A 26,828-nucleotide genomic window follows, 5' to 3' on the forward strand; every position below is an offset into this window, starting at 1 on the left:
AACGAACACTGCATGAGTACACCGTTCCGACACTCAATGGGTTTCAATCAAGCATCGAGCAGCCTCCCATTGAAGCCAATAATTTCGAAATTGTTGGGAATCGGACACGTGTACGCAACGGAAAACAAAAATTTTATGCGAATTAAACGAATTTAAAACACATAAACACATGCCCGATAATTGAAAACAATTAATTGCGTACCTTTGCGCTTCCAGCGAAATTAAAAGCAACATACATGCTTTATTATTTAATCGAAATTAAATCAATTAGCGTGCTCGCGTTTAAATCAAATAACATGCTCGCGGTAATAAAAACAATTTCATGTAGTCACATAAAATCATACAAGTTTCATACTAAAATGAACATGCATATATTAATTTAAACGTAATCGAATCTAACGACGATGGATTCGAAAGTTTACGTCTTGAAGCGTGAGGTAGACGCACTAAGCAAGACGGGATTGCTACGGAAACCAATCCATACAATCCGGGGCAGCAGCGGTGGAGCGGCAGCAGCGGCAAGACGAGGCCACGGCGGCGCGTGTGACTCACGCGCGGTCTTCGGGTGGCGCGTGGGGATGCGTGCGGCTTCGGCTCGTGTACTGCTCCTCGATTCTTCGATCTTCGATCTTCCTCCTCTCGGATTTCACCTCGTATACTTCGATCTACTAAACACGTGGCACTAGACACGTAATAGTTAGAAAAACGGAAGAAAAGAAGGAAAGAAAGAACTACCGAAAGTAATCGGCCAACGAATGGCCGATTCCGGCGAGACGGCGACGACGATGGTGGCCGTGGGAGAGATGGCCGAGTGAGAGAGGGAGCAGCTAGGGTTTTTGGTTCGTGTATTGTGTGTTGTGCAAGACCTATAAATCAAGTATTTATAGTGTCTTGCATAAAAGCCTAACGGACTTAAGTTGGACCGGACCCAACAGCTTAAGTTCGTTAGTTCCTTTACTTGCTCGTCTCTCTCAATTCAATGGTCGGAAAATTGTAATGATTACATTTTCGGAATCATTATAATGTCCTCGTCACTACGAGTGCCAATTCTCAATTTCCGAATTTCCAAAAGTGGAAACCCTAATTCGCACTTTCTAAATTTGGAAACTTCCCGATTTAGAAAGTTCACTAATACGTTTGCCTATTCTTTTCCTCTTGTTATTCTCATTCGTAATTCCAAATTACGAATGTTGGACCCAATCATATTGACTTCTAATCATGCAAAGATAAACCATTTTATTTCTGACCGTTTATTCAAAGATCTCATGTGCACGAGGAGTGTGACCCTCGATGGTTCAGGTGTAAGCTATCCGTGGGCCCACAACCCTTTGTGGTCAAAACTCGTCCCTTAGAGTTACGATTGAGATGAAGCTCGTTTCACCTTAATCACCCAACGAATCAAGATTGGCGTCTAGCAACTACGCGTCATGATTCCCTAGATACAAATGAAGTGCCTGCAAGAACCTTCAGATATAGTTAACGTACAGTACGGTCCCTTCGATACATATGTCCCGATTGAACTAGAGGCATTGGTTCATCGAGACCTCTTTATATGTTCAATGACCGTGCGATCGTTCTAAGTGTTGTAATCGTTACGTGCATGACTTAGAGAATCGAATTCTCTAATCATCACTTAGTCAGCTCTGGCCAGAGACTTAGAATGATTACAAACTATCAGAACACACATGACATCCAAGACTATTCTAGTGATCGAATCCCCGACTACAATGCACAGACCTCCCACTAGATTTCGGACTGCACGAAAGACCACAGCCACATGTTGGCTTGTTGGTCACCTACTCTAACAGAAATTAGAGCGGGACTCATTACTATGCTCCAAAACAATGGGTTGTTCAGCGGATTAGCTCATGAAGATCCGCATCTCCACTTGGTCAACTTTTTCGAAACGTGTGATTCGCATAAGATGAACGGAGTAACACCTGAAGCACTGCAACTCCGCCTTTTCAAGCATTCTTTACAAGGGGCAGCCCGAGAATGGTTACAAACTCGTGCACCACACTCCATCTCGTCTTGGCCCCATCTAGTACAACTCTTCATGAACACATATAACTGCACAACAAAAACTGAAAGAATCCGGAGAGAAATACAAATTTTTATACAAGAAGCTGGTGAAGCGTTATTAGAGATGTGGGAGCGGTTCAAACAATTAATTCGAAGATGCCCGAATCACGGACTTCAAGAGTGGCGCTAGCTGCAAATATTCTATGATGGATTGCAAGATAACTCGAGGACTGTGCTCGATTCTGCAGCTGGAGGAATGTTAATGAGTTTGACATATGACGAAGCACACGAACTTTTGGAGAGAATCACTAGAAATAAATACATGCGGGCATCAGACCGGTCAAATAGCGGAGCCATTAAGACAGGAGGAATTTTGGAGTTAGACGGGGTCACCGCAATCACTGCCCAGTTAGAAAATCTATCAAAGCAAGTAACAGCTTTGCAGACTCAGCAAGTCCATGCAAACCAAGTTCCCGACCAGTGCGTAGAAGAAACGGAACCTCTAAATTATGTGACCGACAACAGAGGAACCCGTACTCTAACACTCATAATCCGGGTTGGAAAGATCACCCCAACTTTGGATGGGGAGGAAATCAGCAAGGACAAAGGCAAGCACCACCTCAAGGTCAACCTCATAGTTATTCACGACCAGGTCCCGGATTCCAAAATCCTCCTCAAGCCCCACCTCAAGGTGGAGATCTCACAAATATCTTAGCACAATTCATGACATCAACTCAAGCTTCCATCCGCAATTTGGAAACACAGATGGGTCAACTTGCAACCCAGCTAAACGCGAGGCCATCGGGAGCACTGTCGAATATGGAAGATCCTCGAAATAGCAACATCGAGCAGTGCAATGCAGTAAGTTTGCGAAATGGGTGGCAATTAGAGGAAGGTCCTAAAAATTCCATAGCACCACCGCCTATTGCAGAGGAGCCCAAGGAAAAAACCAAGGTAGGGCCAAGCAACACAAAAATCACAGTAAATGAACCTACTCCCAAGGTACCCTTCCCTCAACGTTTTCAAAATTCTAAGCTTGATATACAATTTCAGTTATTTTTGGATTATCTTAAAAAGTTGCATGTTAATATTCCTTTTGTTGAGGCACTTAAGAATATGCCGAATTGGGTTAAGTTTATAAAAGAACTTGTGTCGAAGAAGATGAGGCTTCCGGAGTGTGCAGCAATAGTAGACCTCAATGAGCAAAGTAGTGCTATCCTTGCAAATAAAATTCCACCGAAGCTTAGAGATCCGGGGAGTTGTACCATTCCATGCACAATAGGTACTAGGTATTTTGGGCGGGCATTGTGTGATCAAGGGGCGAGCGTAAATTTAATGCCTTTATCAATTTATGAGAAATTGAATTTAGGAGAAATTAAGCCCACTTCCGTGACCTTGCAACTTGCCGATAGATCTTTTACTCACCCTTTAGTTATAGTTGAGGATGTATTGGTCAAGGTAGATAAGTTCATACTCCCGGCCGATTTTCTAGTACTAGGCATAGATGAAGATGAAAATATTCTCCTTATCTTAGGACGCCCCTTCTTAGCAACCGGTAGATAAATTATTGATGTAGGAAAAAGAGAGCTAAAAATGAGTGTGGGGGAAGAAACAATGATCTTCAAGGTGTACCGGGTGGATGAAAAGCCTATTACGGCTAATGGATGTTATCTACTTGATGAGGTAAGTGATTCTAAACCTGTTTCCGTTAAATTACATGATTTAAAAAATTTTGTGGATACTAATGTGCATGTAGGAGAACAAAAGGAAAATGTTGAGTTGGTTACAACACCTACTCAAAACACCGTGATAAAAGACGATGTTGCCAAGCCTCATGACATCAAGAATAGTAAATTCAAGGGCATTCCTAAGCGAAACAGTCGGAAAAAGAATCGGATCAACCCATTTATTCAAGACTTTCTTCAAAAGGAAGTAAGGAGATGGTTCAAAAGCTAAGGAATTAAAGAAGCAGACAAAGTCTGGCTGAAGACTGTAAACATAGCGCTTCTCGAGAGGCAACCCGATATTTTCGTTTTTTTTTTTTATTATTTCTTTCTCGTGTCTTGTTTTATTTTATTTATTTATTTTATTAGCATGCAAGCTAACAAATTAAACGTGTTTTTAATTTTTAGGACAAAAAATTGCAGCTCTAGAGGTCATACGGCTGTCCCAAAACAAGGCAAAGTATCATACGACCGTCCGGAAAATCTGGGAAGCCACTGCCCAATTTTGGCTAAGGGCGCGGCCGCGCGAAAAACACACTATAATTCGCGCGGTCGTGCGAGAAACAGACAGCTACTGTCCACTTTTGGTTTCGATCCTTTTGGTGATGCCAGAAGTAAGTATCATACGGTCGTGCGAAAAACAGTTCAAAAACTGACATGGCCGTGCCAGATGGATAGAAGCACAATAAAAGGCGAAAATTTCAACAGCCCGGAGATGGCCATGTCGACTAGTCAGGTGTTTTCTATCCTTGAACTTCGTGCTAATTACATTGATGGCAATGTAAAATTTAAGTTTGGGGTGGATAATTACTTGCTTTTATGTGTTTTAATTTTTTTAGTTTGCATGCCTTAGGATTTGTTTTCTATGTTTAGTTGTTTTGATTTATTTATTTCTTTCGATAAAAAAAAATGTGTTGAGATAAATGTTTCGATGAATCATGATGATGAAAGATGGTTGATGTTTAATGATGAAATTGCTTGCTTTATCTTGATAGTGATTGAATTTTGGTGAGGTTTTGATTCAAAGTGTCGTAGGAAGGAGTCATTGTTAGGAATCACGAATTATGCCTTGCTTTGGTTGAGAGTTTTGTGTTTTAAAAAGTGGAATTAATTTATGCTATATCATATGCTATGCGGTTTTAGAACTTACCTTAGGAATTTACGAAGTGAAATATTAAATTTTTGAGCAATTTGGGAAGTGATTTGGGCCATCTTTGAACTGTTTGAGCCTTTCAAGGCTACCTTTAAATTTTTATCATTCGAACCTTGATTGAGCCTTGGAGAAACGGTGTTCTTTCCTTTAGCCGAAATAAAGTGGGTAGATTAGATGGTGGTTTCTTGATATTTTTCCCTTGGAGCTTGGTTAGAAAAAAAAAATGATGAAAACAAAAAGAAAGAAGAAGAAGAAGAAAGAGAGAAGGGGAAGAAAGGACTTGAGAAAGATTTTAAAGTAAAGACTCGAACCATGATGTTAAGACCAAAAGTGGAGACTTTTGAACTCTTAACAAATCGAGTTAAGAAATAAGTCCTTCGAGGTGAAGCACTAATTCCAAAAGCTAAATCTTAGCGAAAACACTTCTAGTCAAGAACGAGAGTTAAAAATTCCGTCAAGTGCATCTCTTAGTGACTAATTGTGAGATGAAAGGAGAAGAGTAGCCACTTTTACCCATATTTTCTACCTTGTACCAAAAGCCCAACATTTGAAAGCCAAAAAGTCCCAATGATCTCAATATCTCAATTATTTGATACTAGCCGAGTAAAGAAATTTGGTGAGTCTTTGGAGTTGAATATTATTATGTAAGTATAAATTTTCTTCATTTTTAATTTACAAATATGGGATACTTGAAGCGATAGCATGGTTTGTGGTTTTTGGCAAGGGTGAGTGAATACATATCTTTGAATTACGAGCTCGTAAATTTTTAAGAATTGTCATGATAATTGCAAGTTCTGAAAACGTGAAGTTGACCATTAATCTATGTGATGAGAGGCATTTGTTGAAAGTGTTGCTTTGAAGGTTGCTAGTTTTTGCTTGAGGACAAGCAAAAGTTCAAGTTGAGTGTATATTTTACGCTCAATGTATACTTTCTTACGAGGATTTTTGTATACTATTATTGAATTAATGATGCTTAATGAGTGGTTTATTGTAAATTTAGGTACAACTTGACGATTTGGGAGTTCCAAGGGCGAAATGAGTCAAAAAATGTCAAAAAAGGTCAAAAACGGAATAACACAAAAATATGCTGAAAATTGGACGGCGCGGCCGTGCCAAATTTAGCCTATTTTTGGCGCAGCCGCGCCAACTGCAGAACTTGGGCAGAAGGTTTCGGCGATTCTCGTGCGGCCGTGTGAGAATTACACTGATTTCGCGCGGCCGCGCCAAAACACGCTGGAGACAATTTTGGAGTTTTAATCACACAAGGAAACCTAAAATCATCTACCAAGTTGGGCATCTATTTAAGGGCAAACCAAGCACGAATTAAAGGACTTTTCGAACACAATCTAAGGGGAAGAGAAGCGAGAAAACGAAGAATCGAAGACGAAGAATTGACAAATCTTCATCATAATTCTTCTTTCGTCTATCTTTTCTTAATCTATTTTCTTTTTATACTTTTATTATGTTTTTCGTAGAGAACATGAGTAGCTATGTTTTTAATCTAGGATTTTGTTGGAACCCTATGTGGGGATGGTGAACCCGTTTTCTTGAGATTATGCAATTATGATTTTATGATTATTTCTTCTATTTATTATGATTGTTAGTGCATGAACCTGATCAATTTATGTGCTTTATCTGTGATTATTAGAATTGACTCGACAGAGCTATTTGATAATTAGACGGTAAGTAGAAGAACCTTCGAGTAGTTTTCACCGGATGAGTGTGTCAATTGCATGTGGTGTCGCAGACATACATATGTCACATTAGATAGCCATTTACGAGACTTGTTAGTTAATGTTTTATGCATAATTGGTTTGCATAGACATATAGTGAACCGTTTATGAATAATAGACTCATAATACACGCGACAGCGGGTTATAAGTAAATTAGTGTCTCGGGTTAATAATCATGAATCATATATTTCATAATTGAGGGGTTTTGGGTAAGCAATTCTTTCATAGGGGGAAGATGAAATCCTAGATCCCTTTATATTGATATTTTCTGGTGATTATTTGCTTTCGTAATTAGTTTAATTATTTAGTTGATTATATTTCACAACCTTGCGTAGGCTGGATAAAAATCATAGTTGTTAGAATTTGGTACTCAGGATGAGATAATTTGAGTATTGTATGTGGGATCGACATCCGACTCTCACGAGTCCACTTTTATTACTTGTTTGCGATACGTGCACTTGCGTGTTAGGTATTTAGACCAACAAGTTTTTGGCGCTGTTGCTAGGGGTGTAAATGAGACAAGCCGGCTCGCGAGCTTCCGAAGCTTGCTCGAAAAAAGCTGGTTCTCGAGCTTGAAAAATCGAGCTCGAGCTCGAGCTCACGTGCCCGAGTTTTTCGAAGAGTCGAGCTCGAGCTTCATTTTAGTTGTTCGACAGCTCGCGAGCCGGCTCGCGAGCTTTACCTTTTTTATATATTTTAATAGATATTAATAATATATAATAATGGATATTATTAATAATAAATAAGAAAAAATAATATCACTTTTCTAATAGAAAAAAAAAAGATTAATAAGAATACAAATATAGTATCAGAGACCATTGCTAAGTTATTAACATTCGAATAAAAAAATAAATTTACTTTATTAATTAGTTTTATAATCTCATAATTTTTTATTTGATTAAGAAAAGAAAAATGAAATTAAACACAAAAAACAAATGAAAAAGTGGAATATGGTCTGTCTTTACTCTTTAGTAGACAGCAACCAAACGTCGTTTCCCTTAGGGTTTGGTCTTCTCTCTTCAAAGTTCAACTTCAAAAGTTTTTCTTTAGATTTCACTTCAATTCTTCAAATGTTATTCTAGCAAAATGGTAGAGTGCGTTAATAATTTTTGAAAACATAAGTTCATAGGCAGCCCAAGAAATTGGTGGTTTGTGCAACGACGGCTGAGATTTGTCCAAAGGCGAAGGTGGTTACTCTTCAACACTCCAAAATTAAAAGGAAACATAAGGATAGGCAATCTTCAAAAAACTCTTCCTATTTCGTTTTTAAAGAATAGGTGAATGTTTGAATCAAAATTTAATAGTTTTTTTCTCTACATGCATAGAATATGTGAAAGTTTGACCTAAAATTTGATAGTTTTTTCCTCTACATGCATATAAGTTCACAGTGGAAGTCTGAAATTCTTGTTATAAGAATCTGATTTACGACTTTGGTTAAAGATAATAAAAAATAAATCATTGAACAACACTTAAATTCACTAACAATTATTGACATGTTGGTTGTTGCCTTTGTTTTTTGCAGTTATGTTGCTTGATGATACTATTGCACATCCTGGAGAAGCAACGGGAGCAACGTGACAGGATAATGATATGAATGCACATTTAAATAGTGAAGAGCATGCCGATGTAGGTATTACAGCAGATGGTGCCGTGGAGAATAAAACGGAATCAAATCACATTAATAAGCGACAAAAAAAAAATCACCTATCTGGGCAGATTTAACAGAGATTAAAGGTGATAATGGTGTCACCAAGGTGTGTTGCATCCACTGTAAAAAGCTATTTACAAGAAACAAGACTACTTCAACAACTCAATTCCACAGGCACTTGCAATCATGTCGTGTTTTTTTCAAAAAGAACAGGCTGCACGAGATAAGGGTAAATTTTCACAAACACAAATTGGTTTCCTTCCAACAACTGTAGAGCTATCTTCTTTTCGAGCATTACGTGATGGGAAATTTGATATGGAAAAGATGAAAGAAGCGGTAGCTCATTGGATTATGATGCATGAGCATCCTTTCTCCATTGTAGAAGATGGTTCCTTCGACCCTACACCGGGTGATAAACATCGGGTGGGTCTTCTGCTGCCACGTGTCTTTTTTTTTATTTTTCTAAAACTCCTAAAGGTAAACCCTAGCCGGGAATATATTATAAAATACAAAAAAGAGACACGTGGCAACATAAAACCCACCCGGTGTTTATCACCGGGTGTAGGGTCGAATAAATCGTAGAAGATGAAGGATTTAATTTGATGTAGAGACTGGGAATGCCTGAGTGGAGATCATTTACTAGAATCACGGCAAAAAATATTTGCGTGAAAGTGTACGACGTGGAGAAGTAGCAGCTGGAAATTGTATTGAAGAATGTGAACAAAATCAGCCTTACTACAGACTGTTGAAAGTCGAAGAATCAAAAAATTGAGTACATGGTCATAACTGGTCATTAGATTGATCAAAGCTGGATTTTACAAAAACGTATGCTCAACTTTGTCCATATTCCACCTCCTCGACGAGGCCTTGAGATTGCAAATGCAGTTTGGCGGTGCTTGGAAGTATGGGGAATCGATTCTAAGGTTCACACTATATTTGTTGATAATGCTTCAGCGAATGATACTGCAATTGACAACTTAAAGATTTTTATCGAAAGTAAAAAAAAAACTGCTTTGTGAAGGAAGTTTGTTCCATGTCAGGTGTTGTGCACATATTCTAAATTTGATAGCACAAGATGGTCTTTCTCAGATTAAAGACATCATAGAAGTTGTCCGTGATAGTCTCGAGTACATTCGACGATTAGATGCAAGATTGAAGATATTCTCAGAGATTGTGAAGCAATTAAACTTGCGAGATAGAAAGTTGGTAGATGATTGTCGGACAAGATGGAACTCTACATATGAGATGTTAGCAACTGCTATCAAATTTAAAGACGTGTTTCCACGGTTTGTAGATCGAGAGCCTCATTTTGAAAAATGCCCAACTAATGAAGATTGGAAAAAAGTTGAGAAAGTGTGCTCGGTATTGGAGGTGTTCTGGACAGCTACACATATCATTTCTGGAAGTGATTATCCAACCTCAAACTTATTTCTTAATGAAGTAAGTAGAGTGAAGGTAATGTTGGATCAAAAGTCATCAGATACTGATTCTTTCATCGAGAAAATGGTCAAGAAAATGAAAATCAAGTTTGATAAGTATTGGGGGGAGTCTGATTTACTTATGTCTGTAGCAGCTGTGTTGGATCCTGGATGTAAGTGAGGGCACTTCAATTTCGTTTTCCCAAGATTTATGGGCCAATACAAGGCGAGAGAGAAATTATACGTGTTCGAGAAACTTTATATCAACTTTATGCCGAGTATGCGGCGCAGCAAAATAGTTAAGAGTCGAGCGGGGAAGTAGGAAACGGAAGTTCTCAAAATCAGCGGGGTAAAAGCTTTGAATCTTTATGTGGTTTGTGACACCCATTTTCTAATTACACTTACTTAATAATTTAGAATATGCTAGCGGAAGATTTATAGAAAATAATGAGTGTGGAATGCTCGTTTTAGAAATCACCTTCTACCAATAGAAAGTTACGCATAAATTTTTCTTTTAAAATCAGAGGAAGAGTGTCCACATAATACTATATCATATACACTTCACCAAATATCACAAAAGGAACATGCATGACTAGATTATTGAAATTATCAAGAGTAAAGATTAGGAATTTCGGACAGATTTGGTATATCAACTTAGAAAATTAATATCTCTTGAACCCTTCATGAAAATACTTTGAAAATTTAACCACATACTCTAATATGGGTCGAAATTACTCAGTTAAAACAGTTTTAAAATATCATTAGCCGTTTGAGAGACATAATTAAACATATGCAACTGTACAGTTTAAAAATTCAGAACATGAGAGGGAGCTTTGAAAATTATTTATAAATTCTCTACTGTTCTTAAAACTATCAAATTTTATACGAAAGTAGATAAGTGAGTTAGGAACATATTCCAAGTTAAATGGATTCATTTGAGAAAGAAAAACTTCATATATTGATGCATGTCCTAAAATGACTCAGCATGTGCACAGTTACGGAAATTAATTTATAATAAATTCCTGACTTGTCCAAATGATGCAAAAGACCTACCAAAATAACCCTAATAGAAAGACCTATGACTTTGTAAAATTACATGCAATTCTAAACAGAAAGTATATTTAATACGGATTATCGAATCAACAGGGCAGAACACAACATATAATTAACCGACAAGCATTATATAGAAGTTTGGCAAAAAGAGGAAATCAAAATCCTAATTATTATTAGATGCAATGTTCTTACTAATAAGACTCCCCGAGGGGTGGAAGAGTACGATAATAGATATCTAAGATGGTATCGAAAGTCTTTAAAATTAAACTATATGAGTAAAACAATATGGCTAAATTAAGAGCACACAAGATCCACACGCCTTCCATATGAACACATCCCTCGATCCTCGAACTCGACTCCAACTTTACGGCTCGTGCTCGGGATTGAAAGTACCTACAAGCATTCCAACACCTATATGAGTCTTTTGGACTCAATGAGAATTCCGAAAAAAAATATCGAATACACATAGGTAAACAAGCATATATTTATGATATGTATATATGTATATATCCCACCTCGAATCACACATATACACAATAAAAACATTTCGATTTTACCTCAATCGTCATTTCATTGAGGAACTTTACCAATTTACCTTTACCTTCTCGGATAACCTCTTAGACCTTTTCGATTTACCTCTTAAACCTTCCTTTCATCATTTCATAAGGAATAAGAGGAGATCCCTCACAAGGGAGTCGTCATTCTTTTGCACATACATTCATTCAAGTGCTCATACAACGTGTAAGAAAAATCATTTTCTTTAGTCGGATATCCTTTGGAAAAATCAAGTAAAACCATAGACAATAAGCCTTCATTTATTTGGAACCCGTTTCATAAGTGGAATCAAACCACACACTCTTCATCTCATTTTTGGGGTACCGGTCCCTCATACCCCGTGCTTATTCGATCTATGTTTTACAAGACTTTCCAATTTTAAAAACGTGCAAGTGAGGTTAGTACATACTTTCATTCAATTCAAGCAAATTGATTAGTTGTGTGAGAAAAACATTTTCGTTCGGATATCCTTTGAAAAATCAAGTAAAACCATAGACAATAAGCCTTCATTTATTTGGAACCCGTTTCATAAGTGGAATCAAACCACACACTCTTCATCTCATTTTTGGGGTACCGGCCCCTCATACCCCGTGCTTATTCGATCTATGTTTTACAAGATTTTCCAACTTTAAAAACGTGCAAGTGAAGTTAGTATATACTCTTCATTTCACATATTCAAAGTTAGCTTTCACATAAGCACACATATTTCCACATATTTCACAAATGCACATAGTTTAGTCACACAATCACAAAAGCAAGTAAGACACATAACGACTCAAGCAAAGAGCATAGATCACATATAGCAAAACAACTCAAAGCATTCGGTTATTTATAATTACTATCTCCAAATTTTATTAATTAAAGTTCAAGCCCTCTTTCTCAAGAGACTTGAAGTTTTCTTTCAAGTAGCACCAAATTTCCGTTTATTTCATTTTCTTTCCAAAATATTCGAACCATCAACAATTCAATTACACAAAATTCCATTTTTATTAATCTTGTTCTCGATTTTTATCTTCGTATATTATCTTATTACTCATAGATCATAAACCATGGATCGTAAGCTTCCTCGACCCGAAGGGAGTACACTTACAACCACGTAGGTCGATATATATATATATACTAATAGCAACATATAGTTATATATAGCACATATAGATTATAAATAAACCATGGATCAAGTACTTTCTTCGACCACGCAGGTTTACGAAAACCATGGATCGAAGTGTCCTTAAGATCACGCAGGTCTAGTATATATATATACATACATAAAAATAAAATTACAATATTATTCTTAGTTCTCCAAGATTATATCATTTAAAGCTTAGATTCTTACATGCATGGATGATCAAAGCATAAATTAAACACAAAGTTTTATTTTCTTTTAGTTTTCGGTCACCACAAGAACATTAACAAGAAATTAAAGAGAAGAAACATACTATTGGTGTTGAAGCACTTGTAGCAAGAATTCGAAAATTCTCACCTTAATCTTCTTAGAAAATTGGGAGGGTTCTTTCCTTTCTATAAGGAGAAGAAGAAGAAATTTTAGAAAGAGGGGAAGAGAATCTTAGTTTCTTGAAATTTTCGAAAATGAAGAAAAGAAAGAAGATGAAGAAGACTTACTCCTTTGGCCAAGAATTTTACACTTGAAAGAGAGAATTTGGGGCTTTCCTATACTATAATTTCGAAAATTGGGAGAAGAGGTGTAACACCCCGTAAATATGTAAGTTGTTTAAGTGTGGGGATAATTGAATTTATTTAGTTGATATGTGTCGATATGGAATTATAATATATCTCGAATTTGATGGGAAGTGTAGAATTGTAGTTATCTAAAGTTATGGCATCTATTTGGTAATTAAGAAAACAATTTGGCCTTATAGCCAATTTTCATAACTTATAGTTGAGATAGGAATTGACGTGTATATCGTCAATTCACAATCCTCCTTTGGCAGCCACGTTTCTTCTCTTCACCCCAACTCTTCTCTCACCGTCTCTATCTTCCTCCCTCTCTCTCTATATTCCTTTCTTCCTCTATCGGCTCTTGGGCTGGAATTGCAGAAATTTTACAGCAAAACTCGAGTAATATGAGAGGATTCTTAATTCACCAAGTTTAGGTCTGAAGAATTGAAATATTTAAAGAAGAAAGCCCCAAATTAATTATTCAATGGAAGTGGCGTCTGATTGGGAGGTGCCGTTGGAAATCTCAAGATGCAGCTTCCTTGTGGTGATGGATTTCACCGGCGATGACGCGCGGTGGTGGTCGGAAAGGGTCGAAGAAGACGAGCAGTCCAGAACCCGAATTTCAGCGGTTGGTCGTTCAAAGAATTAATTGAACGGAGGCTTTAAGGGTAGAATCTCGAAGATCAGGTCCCATCATTAGAAACCTTACGATGTTACCTTTCTGTTGGTGGTGAAGCTCGATGGCTTGCACCGACGTTGGTCGCCGGAGTTTGGTGAGAAGTCGGCCTGCTCGCTGCGATTTTGGGGAAGCAAAATCTGCTGCCGCACCTGTTTTCGGAGCCGAAATCGAAGGGTTTCGAATGCGAATTTGGAATCGGTTCCTTCAGGAAACTCGTAGAGGACATCGTAAACTATAAGTAAGTGTTCAATTGTATCGAATTAGAATATTTAATATACGTGTTTTAGAGGTCGGAATCCGATGACAGTAATCTGCCGGAAACAGGGCAGTTTTGAGTACCTTCTTGCGGGACTGTTTTCGATATGTTCGGGTCAGAATTTAGGCTGTGTGTCTTCATGAAACTTGTAGATTAAACTTCCAGGTTTCATTTGATGTATTATTTGGACAATTTGGATAACCGTGCAATTTGTTATGATTTTTCAAACGGGCTGTGACAGTAAACGAAATTATCCGAAAATCTGGCAGGTTTATGTATTCATCTTCCGGGGTTGTTATTGACGGGTTATGTTGTTAATTTAGGATTAAAGTATTTAGTAAAGTTGTAGATACAGATGTTATCTTTAACTTTATATATCGTTTAGGTCATTCGGATAAGTACGACGATCGCAATGATTATTTGAATAAATTGCCCCGAGAAGCAATTCTTAGTATATGTTTAAGAAATTGACTATGTCATATAGTGGATGGTAATATGGCTATATTACTGTTTGGAATCTTATTTAGTTCTAATATTTTCATAGGTGTTGAGCGTAGTAAAGCTCTCACTCAAGGTTTAAGCTTAAAGATGCTTCTATAGCACTTCTATAACATTAGCGTTGGACTCCAGGTGAGAAACTATGACTCCTTATCCAATTTCTTTCTTGCGCTTAATATCTCCTTTGTTTGAACCAAATATATTATCCATCTCGAATCCTTTAATGCATTGATTATATTTTCTTGGAATATGATCCTTAATGTTTTGCGAGCATACTCGTTTCCTTGGCTCGAACTTGGAACCTTGATCTTGAATAGAAATCTTGAACTTGTCAATTCTCTTGGTTGCTATGTTCACGGTTAATTCCTATACTTGATTCCTTGGCCTGAACATTTTCCTTGAATCGATATTGAACTATATTTATTCTCAAAATCCTGTCTTGAATGCTTTCCGAGAATAAATATTTCGTTGGCTCGAACTTGAATCTCATGTTTATTGAATTCATTGAGATATTGATATACTCGTTCTTGGAATCCGATATTGAACTTATGGTTCTTCTTGACTGACTCTCATATTCACGAATATTCTCTCCTTGGCTTGAACTAATTCTCGAACATGTTCATTACCCTGAGACTTGATGTTCGATTATCGTGATCATGACTTATCTGGTGAATGATTGACTTGATTCTTGAAATGAATGACTTGATATTCCCAAAAGGAATAATATTGATTCTTGAACCTACTGTCCCCACCCTTGAGGACGCTCTTGGGGGAGCTGGGCCCTAGGACCATTTCGGCAAGACGATCGGGCAGTATTGGGCTGACGATGACTGGTCTCCCGAATGGTACCTCCTGATGGTTCGGACTCACGTTCGTTTGGAGTTAAACGTTCCTGAGCCGGATCGGCACGTTCCGGTCGTGCCTCTTGCTTGTTTCCGACCGAGTGGCCACTCGGGACGGAGTGGAGGGATAAGGATGTGATATGATTTTATTTGTTGGGAGTTACAAGGTTGGAGACCCCACCAAATATTGAACTCAAGCCGTACATGTTACACTCTTGTACATGTTACACTTCTGTTAATGAAATTCTTGTAAAGTCTCTCGTTATATGTTCTGTTCTATTGATTCTCATCATACTCATGGATCATATGTTTTTCACCAAGTCATTCGGACTTATTCGTTTCTCCTTTCTGATATTAATGCGCAGGTCAAAGAAAGACTTAGACCTAAATTTTCATACTAAGAGTTAAAGCTCGTGTATGCCTCTGACTAGTCTCGTCGAGAGGTACCTTTAATGATGTACCGTATAGGCATCTCTTGATCTAGAATTTTGTAATAGAGTAAGTGGTGTCGAAGTCGACTTGTAATAGAACCTCCTTTTGTAAACACGATGGGATAGATATTGGGGGTTTAACATTTTGATAATCGAAATTTTGAGGAGCATATTTGGGGTCATTGAATGTACTGCATGTTGAGTGGTGTTCCGCCACGAGGTGCCTGCTACTCGGGGCGGGGCGCTACAAGAGGAGAAAGAGATTTTGATTTTTAGAATGTGTAGAGAAAAATGAGAAATAGATGAAGGCTTGGGTTCTATTTATAGAGTTGTGAGGGACTTGTATGCTTAATGATTAAGGAGTGGTCTTTTTGCAATTTAGGAAAACTTAGGAATTATCTAGAGGGACTTCTTTGCAATTTCATTTAACTCTCCAAAAGAAATTCAAAAAGGAAAAATCTTAATGCACATGGGCTCACCTAGACAAGGGTTGTACTCAAGGAAAATATTTGGTCATGTGTTGTACCATGGTCAAAATTGAGGGATGAATAGGAGGAATTTTCTATTTTTATTTAAGAAAATATGTGATTTTAAAATTCTCCTAACAAATAAGTTCTAGTAAAAGAGTGTAATTAACCTCTAGATTAATAATTAACTAAGATGATCAATTTAAATTCGTCCAAAAATTATTTCGGACTAATGCATTCTATATGAATTTTCACCGTTTTGCACATAAATAAAATCTTAAACAAATAAACGCACATAAGAGATAAAATCACGTTAACTAAATAGATGCTAATTAATGAAAAATTAAATTATCGGAGACGCGGGGTGTTACATGGTTGGTCCGAGTATGTTGATTATTTGAAGTCCGTGGAATCAGCTCAACCAAAAAAATCCGAGCTTGATATGTATCTTCAAGAAAATTGTTATATGTCCAATAAAGAAGATGGACGAGAATTTGATGTTTTGGAGTGGTGGAGAGTTCATGCCTTGAAATACAAAATATTATCAGTAATGGCGAGAGACATTTTAGCCATTCCGATCACCACAGTTGCTTCAAAGGCTTCTTTTAGCGCTGGAGGTAGAGTAATCGACAAATATCGTGCCTCATTGGCTCCGGATACAATGCAAGTTTTGATGTGTGGAGGAGATTGGTTGAGAAAAAAATTTGGGGTAAAAAAGAAGTCCAAGGTAAAAAAGAATACGGCTAAATTATCTATTTATTATAATATTACATTTGAGCAATTTTTCTTACTTCAGTCGTTTTATTTATTTTATTTAATTTTTTTTTCTTTTTTTATTATTATTTTACGTTTTAGGTACTTTTTATGCGAAGAGGACGCGACACGAACTTGCTACCTTTTGAACCCGAAATTGAGCGAACGTTTTGAGCACAACAGGAGAAATCAACGGTTAACTCAAAACATTCCCACAACAATGAAAGAAGAGAACAATCGCAGGGGAGATGACCAAGGACGCCCAACTAAATGCGGTTTCATCTATTAATTACTTTTTAACCACATGGTCTGCACTTTTCCTTGTTCATCATGCCTTGCCCCTTATTGGAAACAAACGCTGAATTAATTAATTAATAATGTTGTGGAAATGGAGCTAAGCACAAACAATCTCAAAAGAGCATTTGCTTCGATTCTTGGCAACATCAACACATCGAATATTTCTTGGCCTCAGGCTTGCTGGATAGTGTGCCAACACTGCAAAGAAACAAGCTTCATATCCATGTGCACCACATGAACGTGCCCTCTTAATATCTGGACCTGGGCAATATTTCAATTCTCCTAAATAAAATTAAAAAAAAAATATATTAAATCATTAATTAAATCGAATATTAAATACAATTAAGAAAAAAAACAAAATTAAAAAACCGAAAGTATTTACCTAGAGATGGAGTAATTAGACCAAGTAAAACAGCTACTAAACACATGATGGAGATCATATAAATGTTCTTCATCTTCTTGATTTTTTTTTTTATTTTTTTTTTGGTTATTTAGTTATATTTTATAATGGGTTTTCAAGATAATAGGAATTGTGTGTATCCAAGACTTGGGAACAAGCGTTTATATAGGGGTTTTAAATATTTTTAAAATAAAAAAAATGTATTTTTTTTAAGGTAAGGTATAAATGAAACCGATTTACCTTCCAAGATCAGGATATTTTGGTAACAATTCTAATGATACGTATCGCATGAAATATTATACTATTTTTTTAGTTAATGATATTGGGTATCATTTCTATTTATTACATTTAATTACTAGCATTGTAACATTGGGATTATTACATTCACACTAAAAAACGTTTTAATTGTTTATAAAGTCGAATTTCCATGGATTAAATATATTATACTATAATAAGTTGGTGATGCATGTTGATTGTAGTTGAATTTGGATAGACTTGCAATAAAATATAAATAAAAATTGATTGTAGTACCTTAAAAAAATACGAATAATTAATGGAGTAGTAAATATAAAATCATCTCTATACTGAAGTATATATATAGCAACATAAGATTTAAAGGGATCTCTATAAAATCATCTCTATACTGAAGTATTTTTTTATATTTTTATGATGTTTTTCATAGAGAACATGAGTAGCTAAGTTTTTAATTTAGGATTTTGTTGGAACCCTATGTGGGGATGGTGAACCCGTTTTCTTGAGATTATGCAATTATGATTTTATGATTATTTCTTATACTTGTTATGATTGTTAGTGCATGAACTTGATCAATTTATGTGTTTTATCTGTGATTATTGGGATTGACTCGACATAGCTATTTTGATAATTAGACGGTAAGTATAAGAGCCTTCGAGTAGTTTTCACCGGATGAGTGTGTCAATTGCATGTGGCGTTCGTTTCTATAGCCATATATATTGGGTAGTTAAGATGGAGAATTTAATTATATAAATCTCTTGGAGTTGAGTGATAGATTAATAATCATATGCAAAGAACGAAGTAAGTGAAGATTCAAAAAGATGACATAAAAGCAAAAATCAGAAACCCTAGAAAATCAGTTTAACTTAAAAAATGATCATGAGATCGAGTGATGGAGACATTTTAATTCTCATTTGTTGAGAAGTGTAGAAAAGTCCTCGCGGGTGAAGCAATTTACTCAAAGAGTCAAAGAATAAAAATCCATAAGCCACCTTTGAGCAATAATATGGCAATCCAAATGTGACCCCAAGTCAAGATAAAAAATGGAAGAATATTCAAGTTTATACAACCCTTCGATGAAATTCATGGAACATATCCAGTGATGAAGAGTTAGGAAAATATTATTCTTATCTCATACGTTTTACCAAAGAGCCTAACATCACAAGTTATAAAGACCCTCTGATTCAAAAAGCTTGTGATTTTACACTAGTCAAGGGTTTGTATCGAGCTATAAAGTTGAGTGATGTGTAAGTATAATCATTTGCTGAATTTAATAATGATACTTATTGATGAGGACGATGACAACTTTCTAGGATCCTGCTTGACGATGAGCACATGAATTGTGGAGAATGTGGAGAATCTCGAATGCTTACATTGATTTGAAGGCAATGGTAACGAGAACTGTTTAGAGAATCCTAGATGGTCAACATATTTGCCTTTTGTGTATTTAGTTTGTTTTTTCTTGTTTCCATGTATTGTCCATTGCTCGAGGACGAGCAACGATTCAAGTTAGGGAGTGTGTTGAGTGTTCGAATGCACAATTTTAGTCAACCATTTAAGTTAAGAGTCGAGTAATTGTCAATCGTTTATGTTTATTTTTGCTAGTCTGACGTCATAATTGCATTTAGGAGGCTTATGCAATTTGCAGATCTTACGTGTTTTTGTTGTAATATTGTAATTAGAAGGCATACATAGATAAATGGGTACAGAGCGAAGAACGAGGCAATATGTGCGAGTCTTGGCAAAGAAGTTACAAGAAAAACAAAGAATAGCGCGCTAAAATAGACTCATCAATCGACCAGTGAGTATGTATTGATCGATCATTATGACTTCAGACGAAACCCAAAATTTCATACCACCGATCGATCGACAACTATTAACGATCGAGGATGAAGATGTTGAGTTGTACAAATACTGGTTTTATGTCAATTTTTTGGAAGAGAGTCATAAGAAATAGATAGACATAGATAGAGGTGACCAAGAACCCTAGTTTAGAGAAGAAAACTCGTGGATTCTTCCACGATGACTTGGAGATACGTGCCGAAGCAAAAATACGAAGGATTGAAGTGTAGTCGGAATCATAATGATTTCACGCAGAGATGCTTCAGTTTTTATAGGTTTTTTTTTGTTTTTTTTTGTATTTTTTTGTGTCTTTTTGTTCTTAATTATAGGAGAAATAGATTTGGAGAAAAGAGAGAGTAATTATCTCTCACGTATATTAATCATATATATAGTTACATGTAGGAAACCCTAACCTACTACACAAGGTAACTTATTATACAAGGTAACTAGAATAAATAAGAATAATAATAATAATATACGTAATATATATAATATATACGCTAATACGCCCCCGCAGTCGAAACGGGAAAAGAGAGGACGTGGAGACTGGAGACAAACTGTTGGAACAGTTGAGTAGGGAGTCCTTTCGTGAAGATATCGGCAAACTGGTAGGCGAATGGGACGCGAAGAACTCGAACGTGTCCCAAAGCAACTTTGTCACGGACAAAGTGGATATCGATCTCCACATGTCTCGTACGAGAATGTTGAATCGGATTGCTGGATAGGTAGACGGCACTGACTTTGTCATCGTAGACAATAGTGGCTTTCTAAAGTGGGCAGAGCAACTCAGAAAGTAGGTTGCGTAACCAAGTCGTTTCGGCGACGGTATTTGCGACAGCTCGATATTTGGCCTCCGCACTCGATCGAGAAGTAGTGACCTGTCGTTTGGAGGACCAAAAGATGAGGTTGTTGCCGAGGAAAACACAATGGCCCGATGTCGAACGACGAGTGTCAGGGCAGCCACCCCAATCGGCGTCGGAGTAAGCGATAAGGGAGAGGTCCGGATTGGGGGAGAGCTGAAGGCCGTGATCGAGAGTGCCACGAATGTAGCGAAGGATACGCTTGAGAGCAGCCATATGAGGTTCCCTCGGATCATGCATGAATAGACATATTTGTTGCACATCATAGCAGATGTCGGGACGAGTAAACGTGAGGTATTGCAGTGCACCGGCAAGGATGCGATAAAGAGTAGGGTCAGCAACGGGGGGTCCAGTGGTCGAAGACAACTTGCCCTCTGTGTCAGCCGGCGTAAGACAAGGGTTGCAGGAAGCCATGTGTGCACGCTCTAGTATCTCGTCGGCGTACTTGCGTTGAGAGAGAAATAGCCATTCGACGAGCGAGTAATTGAGATGCCGAGAAAGTAGTGAAGATTGCCAAGATCCTTCATTGCGAACTCTTGATTGAGGGCAACAATAATAGAGCGGAGCAATTCAGGTGTGGAGGCCGTAAGTACAATGTCATCGACATACAATAGAAGGTAGGCGCATGAACTGTTGCGACAGTCGCGTGAGCTGTTGCGACAGTCGCATGAACTGTTGCGACAGTACACAAAGAGTGAAGTGTCGGACTTGCATTCTCTGAACCCCATGGTAGTAATGTGAGATGCAAAACGTTTGTACCAAGCACGTGGTGCCTGCTTGAGACCGTAGAGTGCTTTGTTAAGACGACACACGTGAGTGGGGCGAGATGGATCGACGAATCCGGGAGGCTGCTCGCAGTAGACAGTTTCAGAGAGATTGCCATGTAAGAAGGCATTTTTCACACCAAGCTGGTGGAATGGCCATGATCACGAGAGAGCAATACTGAGAACTGTTCGAACAGTGGCTGGTTTGACAACTGGGCTAAAAGTCTCGTCAAAATCGATGCCAACTTGCTGGTGAAACCCACAAACAACCCACCGTGCTTTGTATCGCTCAAGGGAGCCATCAAACTTGAGTTTCTGTTTGTATATCCACTTACCAGATATAATATTAGTGAACGGGGGGGGGGGCCACAACATTCCAAGTATTGTTTTTAATTAAAGCAGTATATTCCTCAATCATGGCGTTTCGCCAGTTTTGGTCAAGAAGAGCTTGGCGATAGTTGGTGGGAATGGGAGAGGTAGAGGACGCAACGAGAGAGAAAGGGACTTTGGGTTTGTGGGTGCCCACTTTACTGCGAGTCACCATAGTGTGAGCAGGGGGAGGTGGCGGAGGTGTGGGAGTAGGATAAGGAGTTGTGAGCTGGTCGTGGTCGAGAGGTGGTGCTGCAGGAGAAACATGTGTTGGCTGTATTATAGGACTGTTGGACGAACTGTTGGAACAGTTGGATGAACTGTTGCAACAGTTAGACGAAGTCTGAGGGAGGAGGAACATGGAGGGTGTGTTTTCGTCCAAGGCAGAGGTAGGAAGTGTTTTTTTGGGGGGAGTGGACTCAGCAAAAGGAAAGTGAGTTTCGTCGAAGGTAACATGACGGGAAATTATAATTCGGCCAGTGGATCTATCAAGGCAACAATAGCCTTTGTGAGAGGAAGGGTGACCGAGATAGACACAAGGAGTAGAACGGGGGGCGAGTTTATGTGGTGTGGTGGCGGTGAGGTTGGGATAACAGAGACAACCGAATACTCGAAGATGAGAGTATGTAGGTTTGATGAGGTAAAGGGCTTCGTGAGGAGTCCGGTTTTGTATGGTTTTGGTAGGTAAGATATTGAGTAGGTGTGTGGCCATATGAAGGGCTTCGACCCAATAAGTAGGAGGGAGATGAGCTTGAAAGATGAGGGATCGAATCATGTTAGTAATAGTGCAGATCATTCGTTCTGCGTGTCCGTTTTGAGGGGAGGTGTGGGGACACGAAAAACGATTTAGGATGCCGTGTTTAGTGAAGTAGTTTTGAAAATCCGCATTTTTTAATTCACGACCATTATCACTTTGTAAGGCTTTCAGGGGATGTTGGAATTGAGTTTTGAGAAGTGTATGAAAATTGACAAAGGTTGTAAAAACGTCAGATTTATTTCGAAGAGAAAAAGTCCATAAATAATGGGTAAAATCATCAACTAACACAAGATAATATTTGAAACCCGTAAGACTAGAAACAGGAGAAGTCCATAAATCAGCATGAATAATTTGAAATGGAGCAACAGTAGTAGATTTTTGAGAAAAAAATGGTAGACGTAAATGTTTGCCTAATTGACAGACACTACAAAGAGACTCCCTAGGGTCTTTATTATGGGAAAGAAAAGTGCTAGAAAATAAACGAGACATGACGTGTTTGCCGGGATGGCCTAGACGCCGATGCCAAAGAGTGCGAGACGAAGGTGTTGCGACAGTGAGGAAAGCAGCGGGAGGTGAGGTGAGGGGAGGGACGCCAAATGGATATAGGTCACCGGAGCTATTGCACCTGAAAATCTCGACTCGACTCCGAAGGTCCTTTACAGCAAAACCAACCGGGTCAAATTCAACCGAACATGAGTTATCGCGGGTGAACTTTCGAACAAAGATAAGATGTTTGACGATATTGGGTGTGACATAGACATTTGTGAGGCGGAAATGAGTGGTGGGGAGAATTGTGTGGCCTATGTGGGTTATGGGGAGGGTGGAACCATTACCGACGACGACATGTTTGGGGAAATTACTGAGAGGATTAAAAACAAAATTGAAATTACCTGAGTGTGGTGCCATATGAGAGGTCGCCCCGCTGTCCATGAACCATTGTGACTCGGTAGGCTGCTGAAGTGTCACCGTATTCAAATGGTTTGCGAGATCCACCACGTTCGCACTGTTGCAGGAACTGTTGCAACTGTTGATGGAACTGTTAGAGCTGTGGCATGGTTGCTGCTGCGGATGAATCTGAGTAGGAGCCGAGTGGCCGGTGTAGGGTTCATGTGGTCCAGTAAAGTAGGCTTGAGCCGCTGGAGTGGATGGGTGGCCCGATGTATTTGGAGCGGATCCCAGAATAGACTGTTGTCGGTAAGGTGCGCGCCAGAGTTGAGATGCGCCTTGGGCACTATGGTAGCCGTAGTGCTGCATGGGGTGACGGTTAGTGTTGTGACCTCCGCGACGGTTGGATCGGCCACCCCCGCGCTGATAGCGCGAAGAACTACCTCCGCAGGAACTGTTGCAGGAACCGTTGCAACTGTTGGATGGACAGTTCGCGCTGGAGGCGTAGAAAACAACAGCGGTCTTCTCCGGTTCAGCAATTCTTGTTTCTTCCATCTGAAGAAGTGATCGAGTCTGTAGAAAAGTGGGAAGGGGATTCTGAAAGGAGATGAGGTTGGCGACGGTCCCGTAATTTTTCTGAAGGCCGTGTAGGGTTTGGAGGACAAGTTGTTTGTCAGAGATTGGATTTCCGACATCGGCCAAGTTGTCCGCCGTGGTTTTGATTATTTGGCAATAATCGTGAATGTAGAGAGCGCCTTTCTTGAGGGACTTGAATTTTTCTTCAAGTTGAATGGCTCGATAATCTTTGTTATCGGTGAAGAGAGAAGAGATGGCGGTCCATAGATCACTGGCGGTGGAGGTTTTTGAGAGAACCATGCTGGACAGATCGTCGGAGATTAATGTATAGTTATGATGCCGTCTATACATGATTTGTGATAATCTCGATCCATGATTCTCATGCATATTAGAAAAATCTAGAATGACGATTCAATAATGAGAGATGACTACCTAATCTTTATAACGCTTTATTTCTCCGTAGCAAAATTAATTATTATATTATATCCAAATATTTTTTGTAACATAAAAGTGACACTGTAATTATAGAATCTACAAAATATATGGATATTACTTTTCCTTTATATTTATTTATAATGTTTTTGGCGACAAACCATTATTGTTAGTATCAAAATACTGATATATGCAAAGTTCATATGCATCTAATACCTAACAAAATTAAATGATGGACTATTTGACGAATCACAAATAGACTAAACTAAATTTTTGACTTATATCAACATTTAATATAAAAGAAAGAAAATATTCATGTGGCATGTATCTCCTTCTTTATAAGTACTTATTCCTTGCATAGCTAATATCATTGGCCTTCTTCTGCATTATGAATTTTTTTTGTTTCTCTAGGTTTCTCGTTTTTCTTTTAATTATTTCACCAACTATTTTTTTTTCTCTAAAGAAAATGAGTTTATCGAACTAGAATAACTCATCGGAGAATAACCCTAACCCTCAAAGAAAAGGAAAAGGCCGAAAAAAATAAACATGGTGAGAACGAAATTAATCTCCAAGTCACGTTCTCTAAACGATGAGCCGGACTTTTCAAAAATGCCAGCGAACTCAGCACCTATGTGGTGCCAAGAGTGCGGTGGTTGTTTTCTCCCCAGGAGAGAAGCCCTATTCATACGAAAATCCTAATGTCAACAAGGTTGATCACAGGTTTTTCAACCCTGACAATAACCCTACTTATATAAACGAAGCCCACCAACTACAAAGGGTGGCTCATGGTGATGCTATCATGCACCATCGTAATCAAGAGATAGGTAGATGAGAGGCGCAACTGAAACAAGAAAAAGAACGGAGAAAAGAAAACAAAAACTTGAAGACGGCCCAAAGCCATAATAGATGGTGCCCGACAAATATTGATGACTTGAATTATCAACAGTGAAGACGAATTGAAGAGGTCCATCATGAATTTCAAACAAAATTTTGGAACTAAAATTCAAGATGCTACAAGTATGGTAAATTCATATGCCCATGGTTTGAATAATACTAATATCCAAGGCCCAAAGATCAATTATTTGATGAATATTATGGCAATAATGAACCATTAATGGTTCCAGGTGGATCTTCTGATATTCCACCTACTCAATTTTATGGAGAATTGGTACCTCAAATCCAAGGGTAAATGCCTCCTATACTGTATCTTTTCTCTCTGGATACGCTTTAGTTTATACGATAAATGATAATAACTTGAGATTAACATTACTGTACAACTATGGGAGTCTTAGTCAGATTGCGGGGCCCGATAAGGGGTGGAAGCTCTAGTGTGAAGGTTGAGGGAAATGCAGTCCAATAATGTTTAGAACATACCCCAAGGGTTCAACAAAACTATGGTCATGGCCAATATATGTGTTTCTTTTTTTACTTTTGATTTCATGTATATAACCACATTTAATATTGACGTTGTAAGTGTTAATATACAAACATCATAAATAAGGTAAATTATGAAGATGTTTATAATATTTTATTTGTGAAATAAAAAATTTACCACGATGAACTTATTTAGCATTTCACATTTCACAATAGAGAATTATTGTTTAGAATTTTTTGCATTTCACAAAGTATAATTAATTAAAGTGATTAAAGGCAAAAAAATAAAATAAAAAAGGGATAATATACTACGAACCCCTCAAATAAAATCTAAGTTAGAACTAAATGACAAGTCTAAATCCAATCTTTTAATTAAATTCTTAATTTAAAACAACGTATGATTTACATTCCTAATTCTTTTAATCCATATCTTACCCTCATACCCTAAATCCTATAAACTACTTATTCACCTTTCTTCCTCAAATCTATTCTTCTTCTTCTTCTCTCTCTCTCTCTCTCTCTCTCTCTCTCTCTCTCTCTCTCTCTCTCTCTCTCTCTCTCTCTCTCTCTCTCTCTCTCTCTCTCTCTCTCTCTCTCTCTCTCTCTCCATGGTTGAGGAAGGTATGGTGGCTATGATTATAAAGGTTACTGTAATTTCCGCCGAGGGTTTGGTCGTGAGCAAGAAGTAACCCGTGAAGAGAAACACTTTCGTGGTGGTAAGATCTGACCTGTATAAACCCTTTACCAACGAGTACGGATACGGAAAGCGGGAGCTACCCAACATGGAACAAGAAGCTGATATTGGGTTTGCACGCTCATGCCCGTTGCATAACAGTGGAAAAACATTGACAGCAGGCTCATTGGAATCTCCAATATTCCGGTGTCAGATTTCGCTGGCGGGTTTCTGCCGGAGAACTACCTCAGTTTCTTGAGTTAGAGGCTGAGGGATGCTAATGGCGAGAAGTGACGTCGCGCATCTTGGGTTTGGTGGGGCAGATCTAAGATTTTTTGATTAGATGTCGACAAATGTCTATGAGTGACTATGAGTGTCTGGCGACTATGGTTCAAAAGAGGAGCTAGAGTTTTAAGAATATATGATTATAACTTATTA

The 26,828-nt window shown here is 38.1% G+C and overlaps 2 long non-coding RNA genes, 1 other non-coding gene and 1 pseudogene across 5 annotated transcripts; 2 read left to right on the forward strand and 2 right to left on the reverse strand.

The window, feature by feature from the left end:
• Nucleotides 1–2,091: 2,091 nt before the first annotated feature.
• On the reverse strand, nt 2,092–2,196 carry LOC148770232 (small nucleolar RNA R71). The gene has a single exon (XR_016031953.1). It is a non-coding gene; the product is annotated as a small nucleolar RNA R71 (small nucleolar RNA).
• Nucleotides 2,197–9,041: 6,845 nt separating this feature from the next.
• Nucleotides 9,042–17,317, forward strand: LOC105951567 (zinc finger BED domain-containing protein RICESLEEPER 2-like; annotated as a pseudogene). The gene is made up of 3 exons (XR_016031857.1): nt 9,042–10,016; nt 16,482–16,883; nt 17,012–17,317. The product of XR_016031857.1 is annotated as a zinc finger BED domain-containing protein RICESLEEPER 2-like (transcript).
• Nucleotides 13,025–15,847, forward strand: LOC148770233 (uncharacterized). Of its 2 annotated transcripts, XR_016031859.1 has the most exons (3): nt 13,049–13,900; nt 14,463–14,548; nt 15,624–15,847. It is a non-coding gene; the product is annotated as an uncharacterized LOC148770233 (long non-coding RNA). The 2 variants fall into 2 exon arrangements; XR_016031858.1 differs by having other exon boundaries at nt 13,025–13,900; nt 14,463–15,847.
• On the reverse strand, nt 17,099–17,727 carry LOC148770234 (uncharacterized). The gene is made up of 2 exons (XR_016031860.1): nt 17,589–17,727; nt 17,099–17,488 (listed from the first exon to the last, which is right to left on the reverse strand). It is a non-coding gene; the product is annotated as an uncharacterized LOC148770234 (long non-coding RNA).
• Between the last annotated feature and the right edge of the window lie 9,101 nt (nt 17,728–26,828).

This window comes from Erythranthe guttata, chromosome 6 (assembly GCF_056151865.1).
Source record: "Erythranthe guttata isolate IM_541 chromosome 6, IM_541, whole genome shotgun sequence".
Lineage (NCBI taxonomy): Eukaryota > Viridiplantae > Streptophyta > Magnoliopsida > Lamiales > Phrymaceae > Erythranthe > Erythranthe guttata.